General features: G+C 37.4%; 1 protein-coding gene across 1 annotated transcript in view; it reads left to right on the top strand.

Annotated features, from left to right (window-relative positions):
* The window catches only part of MED1 (Mediator complex subunit 1), a 143,895-nt gene that overhangs the window by 103,007 nt on the left and 23,343 nt on the right, over nt 1–17,545 (top strand). The gene's annotated exons all lie outside the window — the stretch shown is intronic.

Below are 17,545 nucleotides of genomic sequence, written 5' to 3'. Positions count from 1 at the left end.
TTTTTAAGAACCTTGTTTATCCGGACTAGATGGGATCGAAGATGATCCAGATGAATGAAAATCTGAATAATCGAGGAAATAAATTTTTATATATATATATATATATATATATACAAAAAATACAGGGCAGATCACAAGAACCAAACAATACAGCCTTCAAAGATAATGTGAACGTGGAATGATTCAAGTGGTTCAATGTGGCTGAGAAAAGTTAATAATAATAATAATAATAATAATAATAATAATAATACCGTAATAAAAATAAAATAGAAACAAGCTACAAAATCTATACAAACCTTTAAGACAATTAAAAACTAAAGCAACACATTTTAGGCTCTAAACTCATTAATGGGCTCATTTTTATTTACTGAAATATGTGCAAGTTTCTTTAGTTTCAAATTTGCATGGTGTTTGAGCGCAGCACGATCGTGTATGCATTTCATCAACATCAGTTCGGCTGGAGTTGTTTCCATCTGACGTTCTAAGTAAACCATTAGTTCATCCAGCGGTGCCGTTGCCTTAGCAAGGCTCATTACTACGAGGCGTGTTTTTTAAGTAAGGTCCGTTTGAAAATAAGTACACAACAAAAGGTTATTTCAAAAAAGTAAAGTTATTTTCAGAAACTACATACTTCACTCTATTTTTCGACATAGTTGCCAAATTTGTTCAAACACTTATCACACCTCGTAACCAATTTTTAAATGCCCTCTTCCTAGAAACTTGCCGCTTGCTCCGATAACCAAGAGTTCACTGCTGTTTTCACGTCGTCATCATTGTAATGGTTGCCACTGAGGTGATGTTTGAGGTGGAGGAACAGATGGTAATCGCTCGATGCAAGATCAGGACTGTAGTGTGGGTGGTCTAAAACTTCCCAGCCAAAACTGTCCAAGAAATCGTGGGTCTGACCTGCAGTGTGAGGTCTTGCATTGTTATGGAGAAGGACAGTTCCCTTTGTCAGCATGCCGCGTCTTTTGTTTTAAATCGCTCTGCGTAGCTTTCTCGGGGTTTGGCAGTATGCTTCTGCATTGATAGTGGTTCCTCGTTGCATGAAGTCGACCAACAAAACACCATGCCTATCCCAAAACACCGACGCCATGATTTTGCGCTGGGACAGAGTCTGTTTGGCCTTCACCTTTACAGGCGAGTGTGTGTGTCTCCATTCCATGCTCTGTTGCTTTGATTCGGGCGTGATATACGAAACCCATGTTTCGACTCCAGTTACCATCTGACTCAAGAAGCTGTCACCTTCTTCGTCATAACGAGTCAAGAACTTCATCCTACACACAAATCTTTGGTTTTTATGGTCCTCTGTTAGGAGTTTCGGGACCCAACGGGAGCACAGTTTCCTAAACTTTAGGTGTTCAGAAACAATGTTGTAATGCACTGATCTCGACACATCACGAAATTCGTTTGAGAGACCTGTTATTGTGAAGCGCCTGTTCTCACGAATCTTCGCTTCAACTGAAGCCACCAAATCGTCTGTAATCAAAGAAGGGCGGCCGGAGCGGTCCTCATCATGGACGTTGTCACGGCCATCTTTGAATTGTCGTACCCACTTACGCACTTTGCTTTCACTCATAACAGTATCACCGTACACTTCGCAAATTTGTCGATGAATTTCTGCAGCAGACAAGGTTCCTTGCTGACAAAAACCGTATCACTGACCGAACCTCACACACGGCAGGCGAGTTGATAGTCTTAAACATTTTGAAAGCACAGAACAGAACCGTACAGGTTAGCTACAGAGCTGAAACTGAGCACAGTCGTTCCCGAGGCATGCCGGTACACGATGCATGCACTCGTTGCGATATGAGCACGAACTACTAGTGTCTACAACAAAATGGACCTTACTTTTTAAAAACGCTTCGTATTTCTGCTTAAGTGCCAGTTTTGTTTTCCTGTTACTATCTCTGTCATCATTACATGTAGAACAGGCAGCAATTATTTTGTCATCTGACATCATACCGTAGCCAACAATCAGTTATTTTTCAACCAGACATTTATATCGGTCTTATCTACATACAAGCGACAAAGAATGTTTGCAAATGTTTCAAGAAACTCTGAGCTAGATCATATTATTACAGTAGACAACTTTGAGATAAGTCATCGTATTACAGTTGGCAACTTCACAAACTTCATCAGTAGAATTCCAAATAAGAACACAACCGTTTCATATCTATTATTCAAAGGATGCACATATCTTTATGTTGGAAAGAAACCCTGTGTGGATAAACCAGAAATCTAGGTTAATGAGGGCCGGATAAATGCGTTTCTTCTGTAATCTGTAAAAATATCCAAGCTATTTTACATTGTGATACAATTTTTCAGTTTACAAGTGAAAAGAATTGCCATTGTGGGAAGTTGCTGTCCATGAAGTTTGTTGTATAGTCAGTCAGAACTATTGTATGATGTGGGAAATCTTACCTACTCTGCATTGGCACATTGTAACTATATTGTTTCAAAGCACCCTGCAGAAAACTCTGAATATAATAACTTTATAGCCTTCAAGGCTTTTACCATGTTTGCAGAACAGTCTGACCAGGTTTTACTGCCTCTGTCAACTGCTAAAATCCTTCACTAACTTTTTCTACACACAAATGTTGAAGATTATTGATTTTCATCAGTTTTTCTATCAGTTCTGAATTGATTTCTTGGAGTGCGACTGTAGTGTGTTCAAAAGATGCCTCTTCAAATCTTGCTCTGCTAGCCTCAAAAGAAATCAGCCTTTCAGAAGCTCTCAAAGCAACCTGCTGAAATGCCAATTTTGCTACTGCTGCATTTGTAGCATTTAGAGATAAAGACAGCTTAGTTGTAAAATATACACTATTTTGGATGTTGTCAAGGCTGTTCTTACAGTTCTCAATGTTTTCATACAAGGTATGTGAGTTGGTAAAAATTGATTTCTCCAATTTTATTATAAAATGAACCAAGAGCTGTTCATGATCTTTGATCAACACAGCTTTGCAGTGCAATACTTGGGCATACGAGATAGTCAAAGTGGTAAAGTGAACTATGCCAGCATTCCCTGTATCTCTTGGCTCTTCCGTCTTGCAAAGAGTAACAATGTCCATATAGTACTCAGCTATACACCAGATCTGTGAATTCCACCTAGTTTTTACAGACATGAGTAATGGACTTTTTTTTATTTCTTCATTCCTCAAGAAACACAACATACTATGTTCCTATTTTGAGCGTGTAAAAATACACTTTTTGTCATGCTAGCAACTTCATTCAGTTGTGGCATCTTTTGTATCCGCGCATTAGAAACTAGATTGACGTTGTGTGCCTAATACTGAATATGGATCAGATGGTCACCAAGAACTAATTTTAATCCTTCCACACTCTTTGTCATGTAGCAGGCAGAGTCTGTGACAACAAATTTTGCTTGTTCATAATCAAGAGACTAATGCTGAGAGGAATCTAACTGGCATGGTTACGGTGTGTGGCACTTGTATTCTGCAGTAAATGTTCACCTGCCTCAAAAATTTGAGAATCATAGAATTAATTCAACATTCTAAACAGGACAACAAAGACACAGTGTCCCGTTTTGTTCATTTGTTCATTTTGTTTAACCGATGAGAATGTAGTAGAGCATACAGTGCGTGAAGGATGAGATCTGTATGATATACCGGTGTACACAGAGAGTGTGTTTGTGAAATATTTTGTTCTTAGGAAGGAATCATTTACGTTCCTTCTGAATCTCCTTGGAGATCATTTACAACAAAATTCAGACAGGAATTCAAATGTATCCCCCAAATTAAAGTTGTGTGCTCTGCAAGTGTTTTGTAATGGAATATTTTAGTTAGTTGCAGGTGATCTTGTAAACGTTCACTACATGACTACTGGCCATACCATATCTTTCATCGCATGGTTAGAACACTAGTGAGGTTAAGAGAAAGGTACACAAAAATGCCTGAAAATAATGATGAATGTTTTGTTTAGAAAATAATAGGAAATTCGTTGGTTGGTTTCCCACACATCGTGAGTGCAATTAACTGCATGCTTATTTCTATTTTATGCTCTTGTGGTGACAGTGGTGAACTTTTCAGAAATTAGAAGGGGTATTTTTCTATTACCATGCAGGTTATTTGTGATGCTGTATGAATATCATGAATATTGTTTGCCAAGGGCTTGGTTCTATGCATGATGCACGAATTTGGGACAGTAGTGCTGTTGCAGCATGGTGTGTACAATGTCAGTGGAAGATAAGGTTTGTATCTGTACAGCATTCCTCATGACTCCAATCCTAGAAACAAATACACTAGATAACCATCAGTACACCACTGCTTGTGCAAACACATGCAATGTTGTGGAACAAACTTTTTGAGTGGAAAAGGAAAAGTCCAAGTCCATAAAAAGGAAATAAACTTTACACCTACAGCATGCAACAATGCAGTTGTAGCTATGGCAGCCCTCCACAACTTTGCTCTGGATGTAGGCAATTTGTATGAAGAAAGAGACTTGTTCAAAAACAAACAAAACATTTGATTTGTCAGTCATGAAGAAAATATAGCAGGAAATGCCATTTGATGAGCTATAATAATTACTTTTCATGAATGTGAAAACCAGTTAGTGTACTTTTCTGTGATCTTGTATAAAACTTAGGTTGTATATGAAGACATGGTTATGAGAAATTACTGAAATCTTTATTCTAAATTAAACTAAATAAAATGTAATCCAAATTAAGGAGGAAAGATAGGGCCCAAACAATCTCTTCAAAGAGACCTGAACGATGGACTAACTAAAGTGATCCTATGCAGTCATAAAAAAGAAGCAGAAATTGCTGACAAACAGTGAAAATAGCTACACATTAATGTTCGAAAGTTCAGTCTGTCGTTGAGACACAATTTCACACATCTCACTCATGTGATCAAGTCATAAAGTTCACTGCATTTTCTCTGGGCATCGAGCATATTTTATTCTTCAATATTTGTAACATGTTCATTCTAGTAGCGTGTACTTCCTCTTGCATCTCTGTCTCTCTCTTTCTTTTCATAATTGTTCTCTTGTTCTCTATGCGAAGGAAGTCCAGACACATCTGATATAGCTGTTCATGGCAATTAGAACACATGACGCTCCCTTCTCAGAAACGGTAGTGTTCCTTGGCATGTCAGAGTACATAGGGGTTTGTTCAGCATTTCTGATCTGTGAGAGGAGATAAAATTCTGCTGCCTTAATCTGATCACATGCCTGTGAAACTCTGTAACTTTATTGGAGCAATCATTAGGCAGTTTTTGGCACAAAGAAGTTTCCTGCCGCAGTGACAGGTTGTTATGCTTTACATGTAACAAGCTTTAACAGCTTCATTTCTAATAATAATAATCCCGAAGACATACGATCACAATTCTACCTACAATCAACGGAAGCAAGCAGGGCACTAAAGAAAAGTGAAATCGACCTCGACTTCTACGCCTCACCAGCGATGACGGACGATAGATGGACTAGAGAGTGCAACACACAACGCCACGTGATAACACGACTCTCCATACATGGGTTTCACCACAAGATATGCGTAAACCAGAAGTTCCATGAGCCAGACGAAGATTGTAAGTGCATTTTGTGTGGACAGAAATGTAGTAGATATCGCATCATAACATGCACAAAAAGAACCAGGACAATTACAGACTATAGCAAAGACTGAAATGTGAAATTTATTTAATGCTCAAACTTGAGTGTACATTTTTCTGTTAATTAATTATATATCAAATAGAGATATTTAAGATAAACTTAAATATTATAAACAAGTGGTCTGCCTATTCAATACAATTTACAATTTATTATATTAATACGTGTGCCTTTGCTGGCAGGACCTAGTGTTTACAGTGCACTATGTCTTCTGGTATGGGCTAGAGCAATTTTGTTACTTTCATTGACCTGTCTCAGCTTTATCCTTAGCTTTGACAAAATGAAAGTGACTGAGGTATGAGTAATGCTAGTAATGCCATTCCTTCTGCAGCCAGTCCCTGCTATGAATGGTGTGAAAATATTGCTCATAGGGTCAGTTGGTGCATGCATTTCAGTGGGCTTGGCAGACTGATGTGTAATAGCAACTTGTGGCTCGGTGAGGAAAGCAACGGGAAACTACCTCACTCCTCATTTCCCTAGTACGCCTCTTCAGTGATGCCTAGGCCATCTATGACAGCTGATGGCGGAACTGTTGAGGATCCAACCAGCCTTCGGGCTGAGGACTAAACATACAACATACATATTAATACGTGTTTCGTCCCCTAAGGGACATCATCAGCTATAATAAATTAACATTAATATATCAGAATACAAAATAGATATTATTAAAATTAACAAGATATATTAAAAACATTGATGTATGATACAACATTTAAAAATACAATCTTAGCAAATTTTGTTAAAGTTATAAGTTGAATTGTCCATTAAACTCTTGATAATATTCTTGGGAATAACAGTTGTGCTTTATAAAATCTTAAATTATCACTGTTGTGAATAGCACTCTTGATTTAAAGTATTTCTTGATGAAAGATTGTTAGGTGTTTGATTTGCATTTCTTGAATACTATATACTGTACATTGAATGCTTCAGAAATTTATGGTCAACTCGGGGCCATAGTGGTAAAGCTCTTAGTAATGAATATAATTTTGTCTGAAATTAAAATAAAAAACTAATGAATTAATATAATATAATCGTATTACTTACTCATTATTGGCCCCGATGTGTAGAGGAGGACTCGCTTCTACTGAGGTAAGTGTGTATCTGATTCAAAATAAGTACTGGTAGTTTCTACGCTGAGCGAGGGAAGTGGAGGGAAAGTGGGAGGGTGTGTCCTAGGGTAAACGACCTGAGTGTCATCGAGCGTGTGACGTGTTAGAGTCTGACATTTTTTCCTAACTCTCGCTTTTATTAGTTCTTCATATAAGATGTTACACTTCTCAGAAAGCTCATTGATATTACTTGTTGGATTGTACCTTTGGTCCAGATAAATGTAAATTTCTTCATATATGTTCAATAAATGGCCTTTATTTACAGTTTTTGGGATTTTAAGGTCATTGTCTATGTTTGTAAACATCTCTCTCTGTTTTCTATCTATCTCTATTTTCGAAAATAGATGAAATTACACACAACGTTTTCTCTCCAACTCAACTTTACATTAACCAATTTAACATTAATAAAAAAACTTTAAACCAAATTTCCCTTTGGACTCTACACAAGAAGCTACAGTCGCTCCTTCCAGCTAATATTTAACACAGCTGTTTACCATTCAGCACTCTTCTTCACTTGTGCTGTACGAAGATTGCAGATTTATCTCTTCATACGAGATTTACAACAATTTAACCACTTTATATGTTATTATAAACCCCACTTAAAAGTATCAACCATTTCCCTTGCCCGTACAGCATAATTTGAGTGAGCGGCAGAAACGTTTCATTACTAGCTTTAAAATGTATTTAAACTCCACTTGGAGTAATCAGCAACATTCTTAATCATTATTCTGACGTTTGAACTGTTTAGGATCCAAACTTTTCTCTAATGCCCTCAATAGCAATTTGCGTTCTTATAGAACTACCAATATGCAACTTGTTACCACATTTTTAGACAAGGACATTCAAGAAAGTGTATAAATTACGTCTATTTGTTAGTAAGACTTTATTAAGACTTTATTTTTAAGAATATCTTAACTATTTCCTACATCATCCTCACATTCATTTGTAATTTTTTTTTAAATCAACCACAATTAAGAACAATCAGGATCCTGATTTTTTATCTTTCAGTTTGAGATTTAGGCTGAAGATGCCCTTAAATAAAGGGTGAAACATGTCCCTATAATTTCAAATCACTTTTTATATATTGAATAGGTGGAATAAATAAACATTAATATTTCTTTGACTTTACATACCACTTAGTCAAGCAGCTCTTCTTCTTTCAATTCTTCCCAGCCCAAACTTTGCAACATTTTTGTAACGCTACTCTTTTGTCGGAAATCACCCAGAAGAAATCGAGCTGCTTTTTTTTGGATTTTTTTCAGTTCCTGAATCAGGTAATCCTGGTGAGGGTCCCATACACTGGAACCATACTCTAGTTGGGATCTTACCAGAGACTTATATGCCCTCTCCTTTACATCCTTACTACAACCCCTAAACACCCTCATAACCATGTGCAGAGATCTGTACCCTTTATTTACAATCCCATTTATGTGATTACCCCAATGAAGATCTTTCCTTATATTAACACCTAGATACTTACAGTGATCCCCAAAAGGAACTTTCACCCCATCAACGCAGTAATTAAAACTGAGAGGACTTTTCCTATTTGTGAAACTCACAACCTGACTTTTAACCCCGTTTATCAACATACCATTGCCTGCTGTCCATCTCATAACATTTTCGAGGTCACGTTGCAGTTGCTCACAGTCTTGTAACTTAACTCGATAAAGAATAACATCATCCGCAAAATAACTTACCTCTGATTCCACTCCTTTACTCATATCTATATATATAAAATAAGAGTATTGTCTGTACATTGCTCAGAAATGGAAAAGAATGGTATTTCTGGTTCGGTCATGTCTACAGTAACAAGGAAATGCACTTTTTACTTTTCCGTAATTTCTATCTGTATGTATGTATGTATGTACACGCTTCACGAGAAAACGGCTGAAGAGAATTTAATGAAAATTGGTATGTGAAGTCGGGGGATGAGCCGCTACAATCTAGGCTATAAATCATTTTATTCATTGCTGAGTGAAATGGTAGTTAAGGGGAAGGCCTAAAATTTTACTCTCAAATATTTATATTAGTGGTCCTATTGATAAATATAGCATAACTTAAGTTATACAGAATTAAATTTCCGATCATTTATGTCGTACATTGTTACCGTGCCGGCTATGATAGCACAGATATTTATGAATTTGTATTTTTGTTGCTAAGTCCATATCAACGCCGAACCACGAGAAAATTGGTTAACAGAATTTAATGAAAGTCGGTATATAGAGTCGGGGAATAAGAAACTACAGTTTAAGTTATAAACAATTTTATTCACCCTGGATAAAATTGTAGTTTCGGGGAAAGTGTCTAAAATTTAATTTTAAATACCTATTTTATTGGTCCCATCGAAAAGTACTACATAACAAAAGTTATAGAGAATACAATTTCCGATCATTTATGTTTTATTCACTTTTACCATACCGACTATGATAAGAGTGGTATTTCAGAGTCGGAAGGAAACTAAATGTGATGGCCTACAATATCGAAAGCGCATAACATTGATCAACGATAACATTACTCTGACCATTGTTTGTTGTGATGTTCTTTGTCTCTTATGCTGCCGCTCAACTCCGATAAATGGGATTACTGCTGCGTACCAAGTATAACAGCCTGACTGAATATTGGCGTGAAATAGCTGGGGAGTTAGAAAAGTTCCTTCTTTAGCTTGACATTCCTCTGGTTCATACATTTTTTGAAACTGCTGGTATGTAACACGCTGGTTCATCATAGTATTCCAGCTATTCGATCCCTACCCTGACACGCTGTTTTGAATGAGCAGTGTGCACGCTTAAGGCAGGGGCTCACTTAGTAGTAGTAGTAGTAGTAGTAGTAGTATGACGCGGTCTATAATTACAATTTAGGCCTATTCCAAATGATAGCACCACAATTCACTAAATAACTCAAAATTCAACCTTGAAAGAGCTGTTTCTTAAGAAGAGCTTCTTCCTCTTAACTTTTATTAACCCGTCAACACCCGTTGCTTGGCTAGGAGGTACGGTAATTTTTGCTGATTTTCATAACTTAAGGTCCTTTTCCTGTCTAATGAAGGAATCTAAAGTCAAACTTCCAAATTCGGTAACAGAAATGATAGAAATGAGGTGTCACCTACAAGTGACACTGGGCATTGCAGATGCTGTTAACAGAACACACACATTTTAGAACAATGGCTTTATTATTGTTATTAGAAATAAAATGATTAAAACATAAGAAAAACAAGATAAATTTGATCAAATATTCACTTTTATTATAATAGCAAATAGAAAAAATTACTAATATATTATAATAGCAAACAGAAAATAAATACTAATACAGTGAATTCACTTTCAATATCATGTCCCGCTTGGTACGAGAGGCTATAGTCCTACTGACTGCTTGTGTGAAAGCTGTACCAGCACTGAATATGAAGTCCTACTTGGCACGTCTTGCACATAATTCTCGTTCTTTTGTGGCAGAGGCCACTTCTTCTTTGGGAACATTGAGTTCTTTCATGCTGCCCAGCATCAGGATTCAATCTGACTTCATGTGGAACTCTAATATTTGTAGGAGCTCCACAGACGTAGGTTTTCTCTGGTGGTTTTCCATGAAGCCTACAGTATGCCTGGACAATAATTCAGAATCAGAATCAGGACCTACTTCTGACGTTACGTTCGTCTCAACAATTGCTGTCAACATACGGCCACCTAAATGATTCATATCCGTATCTGCCTCGTCACCACTTTCTTCTTCCGTCTGTCGTCCGTCATCGGGAGGAATTAGTGTAAAGTAATACTGTCCAGTTCGTCTAAAGCCTCTATAATCTCGTGAACCTCCAACCTAGAGAAGAAACAAACAATGTGCCGTAACTCTAATAATGCCACAAAGAATCATATATAGAAAGTATAATGCCTGGTGTCACCTGTAGGTGACACACTGATTTCGAACATACCCCACCCCTCTAAAACCAATTCTACCACAAGAAAATGTAAACAAATACTCAAAGGTTTAGACTCACCGTTTCTTCCAGTTTTTTGACGAAGAATGAGAAGTGGTAGGTTCTCCATCACAAGTACTTGTAGACATCATAGAAAACTAATCCTCACAACCAATTCCAACGTTCAATAAAATAACATTCACACAGATTATCTTGTGTAAGTTTCAACAATAACTCATGAGCAGAAACAAGCTCAATAATACCTTTCATTTTGTGACTGTTGCCTTTTAAATGCAGTGCACCTGTAGGTGACACTGGGCGTTGACGAGTTAAATTCTACATTCATTTTATTCCAAATTAGCAGTGAAGAGGGCATTTCTCCTCTGGCTTGGAGGAAAAATTTGCCCCCAAGTCAGATTTTTCCGCCGCCAATGTAGTGAATTGAGATTTTCTGACTCATTGGGTACTCACAGGAAACCGATTAGTAAAAGGGCATAGTTACCCTGGGACTCTCCACTATTCGACCCCCCCCCCCGAAAAAAGATGAAGAGTATTCACGGATCACAGCTGTCTGCGGCCTGATCATTCCAGCTCTGGAACTTTGGACTTAGATCAGCAGCGTAGTACTGTTCGTTAAAAGTGAGAAAATGTGTGGTTTTTCATTTGATCAAGTATTTCATGTGAAAGCATTGCTTTTACTCGCGCCATTCCTACTGACATCATTGTAATGACCTATGTTCATTTCAGTTGGGAGAACCACTAAGACATTCTTTCTGAGGATGTAAACATGCAGGTGGGGAGTTAGTGTCTGCCATTATAATGAAATTCCCCTACCCAGTCTTCACATGAGAAAAGACGTTTGGTGATTTCCCCATCGCGTTTCTAGGGTAACGTTAAGAGCTATACAATTTAATACAGTCTTGCTCACAACGTGTATACTACCTAACGCGGAATTCTGTATACAATGTAAAATCCCGTAGCGAAGCACGGGTACATCAGCTAGTCATTTATATATATAAGAAAACATAAAGGTCCGATAATACTGCCTTGAGGAATTCCCCTCTTAATTATTACAAGGTCAGATAAAGCTTCACCTACTCTAATTCTCTGAGATCTATTTTCTAGAAATATAGCAATCCGTTCAGTCACTCTTTTGTCTAGTCCAATTGCACTCATTTTTGCCAGTAGTCTCCCATGATATACCCTATCAAATGCTTTAGACAGGTCAATCGCGATACAGTCCATTTGACCTCCTGAATCCAAGATATCTGCTATATCTTGCTGGAATTCTACAAGTTGAGCTTCAGTGGAATAACCTTTCCTAAAACCGAACTGCCTTCTATCGAACCAGTTATTAATTTCACAAACATGTCTAATATAATCAGAAAGAATGCCTTCCCAAAGCTTACATACAATGCATGTCAAACTTACTGGCCTGTAATTTTCAGCTTTATGTCTATCACCCTTTCCTTTATACACAGGGGCTACTATAGCAACTCTCCATTCATCTGGTATAGCTCCTCCAACCAAACAATGATCAAATAAGTACTCCAGATATGGTACTATATCCCAACCCATTGTCTTTAGTATATCCCCAGAAATCTTATCAATTCCAGCCGCTTTTCTAGTTTTCAACTTTTGTATCTTATTGTAAATGTCATTGTTATCATATGTAAATTTTAATACTTATTTAGCCTTAGTCTGAACCTCTGATGACGCAGAGCAAAGTTCTTTGCGAAAAGTAAAGTATTTCACCTTATTTTCTTGACACGGCATAAGCCCAAAAGCTTATATCATCTCTATCTGTATTTCTGTTTGACAATAACAGTAAAATACCAGTATTACACAATTTTGGGGACCTCAGAAATTAATTTGTTGTAATGAAATTTTATTATACAGAAATTAGTCAATTCTGAAGCACTGACCTGTTGTTATATCTGTGGCAGGATCTACGTTACTTCAGCATGAATTTACAGATTTTAAAAAGGCTTAATATTTACTAGATGATAGAAAAATTTGGATATACAAGGTGCGTTCATAAATAATGCGACCAAATTCATAAAAGATCATTTATTGATTATATTCGTACAAATAATAAAAAATCTTCAAAATAGCACCCTCTTGCATCGATACACTTCTGAAGGCGGTGTTTCCATGCCTGGAAGGCCTTTTCCCTAATGTCCATTAGAGCCGATGTAACATGTGCCTGGATTCTTTCAATCGTGTCCCAATGTTTTCCTTTCATGACTCCTTTTAACCGAGGAAACAAAAAAAAGTCAGCGGGAGCCAGGTCAGAACTGTAGGGAGGCTGGGGAATCAATGGGGTGTTGGTCCTGGCCAGGAAGTCGTTGACAGTGAAGGCGCTGTGACTCGGCACGTTGTCGTGATGAACTTTCCACGTGTCGTTGATGTCGCTTCGGCAGTGCGAGACCCTCCTTTTCAGTCACAATGCGGAAAACGTTTGTTTTTGCCATGTTTAGAGTTTGTGTTATCAATTAAAGGCTCAGCCGTCTGTCAGAGTTCAAACAACCGCGCACACGCGTCATATTTACGTCAACTCGTGAGGTTCGTTGGTGATCTCCTCTCGGCCCTCCACGAACGACTTGTGCCATCGGAAAACTTGTGATTTGGACAAGCAATCAGTCCCAAAGGCCTGCTGAAGTAATGGAAACGTTTCGGTGGCAGACTTCCCAAGTTTAACGCAAAATTTGATAGCGTACCGTTGCTCTACAGAACGATCCATTGTGCCGTGTTACATGAACTCAAAACGGGCTTGACGGAAATGTACGTCCTGACTCTCCGGCAGCTCGCTGCCGAATGAGATAAAGAGCGTTTGAAGCTAAGACCCCCCTCCACCTAGCCCAGCAGGTTATAACACGCTGCGGTGTACAGTTGCGTCAGAAAAAAAATTGGTCGAATTACTTATGGAACGCACGTTGTATGTACACGAAGTAATGATACACAGTAATAGGAAGAGGTTTTCTGTTAATTTTCAGCCTATCAAATTTTGCATCATTCTGGTACAGTATGTTCTATACTTTTTTTTTTTTTTTTTTTAGTCTGATTTTCTTCTGAACACTCCCAGACACAAAAGAACGTTCTAGGTAGTCACCAATCACTCCACATAGAGATTCTGGCACGTCACTTTGTGACGAGAAAATCTTGAAGAGTACATAACCATGTTGACTGCCAGCACAAGAGTCGAACTCTGTCAAACACTTTGAGACACATTGTTCTCTTCCTCCTCATCATCACATGGATTTCCATCACTAATAATGTCTGCAACATTCATACTTAATGGCACATCCAACTTCTCACACAAAATCTTTGTTTTCCTCTGCATCATCCTACACTTTACTTTCTGTGACTTCATCCTCTGCATAAACCTCTCCTGGTTTTATAATGCAGTATGCAATGATTTCTTCTTTCAGTGATCTCCTTGCAGCACTGAGCATCAGCATTGCTTCCAATATCTTGATATTAATGTGTGTCTCAGAGGCAGTACTAGATAGGAAATTGGTTTTAATTTGTGTTTTATTTAAAAGAAATTAATGCTACATAGTATTGTACCCCATAACTGAGTAAAATACATTTGAATATAACTTAAAAACTTTTCAGTCTGTTGAACACACAAGTTGAGAATAAATATTACACTATAACATACCTGTAAAAAAACAAACTATTAAACAAGAAATAAAAATACGCACTATTTTATTCCTTTATACTGAACTTGTTCGTTCAACATACTGAAAAGCCTTTAAGTCACATTTAATTGAGTTGACACTGGAAAGTATGGCTTCTTTCTCAACAAAATAAAATACATTTTGTTTTAAGGAACTCCTCATATTCAGATGCTGTTGGGTAGGCAACCTGCTGATCATAAATGTTACATGGTTTGCTTACCTTCCCTTGATATTTGTAATCTGCTGGTTTTGCCAGTGTTTTGTAATGAATGGGCTGTATGGTGCATACGAATGTGTTGTGTGAAATGCCCGGCAATTAAAACAGGATGAAATTCAATTATTTCTTTTTTAAAGTTAAATGTGGGCAAAAGGGCTAACTATTAATTCATTAGAATGAAAATTTGAAATTTGTTAAAATGAAATGTTTTAACATGCATTAAATAGAGAAAAGGGAAGGGTCCAAAAAATAATTTTTCAGTTTTCAACATTTCATTGTATTAGCGTTTGTTGCAATGAAATTTTATAGTACTTTGTAATAACTGTCAACCTTAAAGCCAGAGCTGATTTTAAGATAAGTACAGAAATCTTTCTCAAATTTGTTGCTAGTCAATAACATACTTCTGCGTTCATATAATTTATCACACTTGTTCATAATATCACCTATTCACAATCATTGGCCAGTTTATGTAACATAAACAATATTGTACATATATACGCATGGTTAAAAGTGACTGATACAATTGGAGGATGTTCTTGTAGAACAAAACATGTCTTTCTGTTTACTAATATGTCTTTTTACAGGTATATGATAGTGTTTTAAGCCTTTGCCGTTCCCCATTTAAAGGCGGATGCCCGGCTGGAATTACCGTGTTTTCTGACAAGAGTCCTTTAAATCCGAATAGGCACAGCATCATAAATACCACGCTTCAGTAGAAAATAACTAGAAGTCATACGAATAAAGATATAAATGTAATTTCTTTTGCATTTTGTTTCTAAATGATTAATGCATATAAATGTGTACTCACCCTAATTTTGAATATCCACATTTTGCTCCTGATGGTATTCCCGTCCTTCACAGTGGGAGATCGCACTGCTTACATTTGAATGTTGTTGGTTTGCTTCTCCCAGAAGTTGCCCTATTTTTAATTTGTAAACACAAAGTACACACTTTGGCACGAACGGTTATCTTCACAAGAGAATGAAGTAATTTAGGGGATGGACAGCCGGTGGGTAAACTTCTTTTCCTTCCCGTACATTTGCGAGACGTGAAGTTCCCAATCAGCTGTTGCACCAAGTTGCGCCGGAAGTTCAGCTGTCTGTTTCCATGAGCTGTGAGATGTGGTCGGTTACTCATATCATAAAGAATGAATCTGTTCACAATGCACAAATTGATACAAAATGAAAAATAAATTTCCACTTTGTTTTTAGACGATCGCTCAACCCCGTAGTTTTTTCCCTGATCACTGATGTCCACGCCACCCACATGTTTTGTGTAATTTATGACAGCCCGAGGACACGCAATTTCTATTTCTTCATTGCCTTTACTGGTTTTTCGTTTCACTGTACCATCGTTCACAGGATCTGAATTTGTTGACAACATAAGAACCTTTCGACACAACTTTGCGATTAGACGACATGGTGTGAACTTGAACAAGAATAACCTCTAATTGAAGACTATGTTTATAAAATAGGTCTGCTTAGGAAATATACACAGGAAATGCTGTCAAGAAGGTCCTGATAGCTTACTGAGTAAAGGGAATACAGTATGATTTCACAAGACCCTTCAGTATTTCTGTCAACACACTTCTAGTGAACGTGAGTAGGACAAGCTCTTTGGAGCGTTCAACACAGCAGATGGGTGATAATATTTGAGCGTTCTGAAGAGTTAGGGACGGCAAAGAGTTAAGTGTTATATTTCAGGTTCTGACAGACTGGAGAAACCGAAAAGTTACATTAACTGAGTCGACATTGAAAAAGAATGGCTTCCTTTTTAACAAAAGAAATATATTTTGTTTTTGCTATAAATCATGGTTTTGTATGATTCATGAGGCTGTATAATTATTTTTTGCAGCTAACCATGCCACCCTATCCTCCTCTGATCTGCCACAGCCTATTCTATACTGATATTTGTCTTAGCCTGTACTTCCATGCAAAACTAACTGAACAAATCCTGATGTCCTATCAATGTGTATCTTTTTCTAGACAGATTAAATCGAATTGTTCTCCTCTCACCAATTTGATTCTCTCTTTGTTTATAATCCAACATATCCTTCTCATCTTCAACATTCTGTAACACCATATATCAATGGCTTCTATTGTTTTAAATTTTTGTACCTGCTACTCTCCACACGAAAGTCTTCAGAAAAGCATTTCCGATATTTATTTCTATGCTTGAGGTGAGCATATCTCTCTAAAGAAAGAACTTCCCTACTTGGGCTAATCTGCATTGTGTTATGCTTCTAGTATCCCTACCTTCTGAAATGTAGCAGTGAACAGCCTTAGGTTGAAGAATGAATTACTAAGTGCTAATCCTGTACTAGCCACCCGCATGGTCTAAGAGTAGCATGTCTGCCTCCTATCTGAAGATCCCAGGTTTGATTTCTGACCTGACTGGGGCTTTTCACCTGGATCTTATGGCTGGTTCAAGTTCCACTCAGCCTACTTGAGAACAATTGAGGAGCTATCAGATGGTGAGATAGCAAACCCGGTCTAGAAAGCCAAGAAGAACAGAGATGTTTATAATATGACTAAACATCACTTCATAATCTGCAGGTTTTTGGTCTGAGCAGTGGTTCCTTGGTATGCCAAGGCCCATTCTGGCTGTAGTACCATGGGGTTTGGTTTTTCTTTAAATCCCATACTAACACAGAAATCTAGTTTACATTTCCTGTTCCTGTATATTCCTGTATATTTTGCACATTTACCCATTACCTTCTCATACCTTTCTGTTATATTTTTAATTCTCATATTGAAATCACCCACTAATACTGTACTATCTTGCTGTTGACTCTATTAGATCTCTCAGTGCCTCATAAAACTTGTCTACCTCATCTTCATCTGATCTGTTACAGCTTCTGTTATCTATATAAAAATATACTGCTTTTGTACAAGGAAAAAATTGTGTTAGGCATAAAATGTAGGTCCATATGTTTTCGGTTAGCCTCTTTTGTAGTTCTTGAAGCAGCTACTAAAGAGTTCAAACATAGTTTGGTTGCCATATT

The sequence above is a fragment of the Anabrus simplex genome, chromosome 1, assembly GCF_040414725.1.
Source record: "Anabrus simplex isolate iqAnaSimp1 chromosome 1, ASM4041472v1, whole genome shotgun sequence".
Taxonomy (NCBI): domain Eukaryota; kingdom Metazoa; phylum Arthropoda; class Insecta; order Orthoptera; family Tettigoniidae; genus Anabrus; species Anabrus simplex.
Note: the sequence above shows the minus strand (reverse complement) of the source record. Positions and strands in the feature narration are given on the sequence as shown.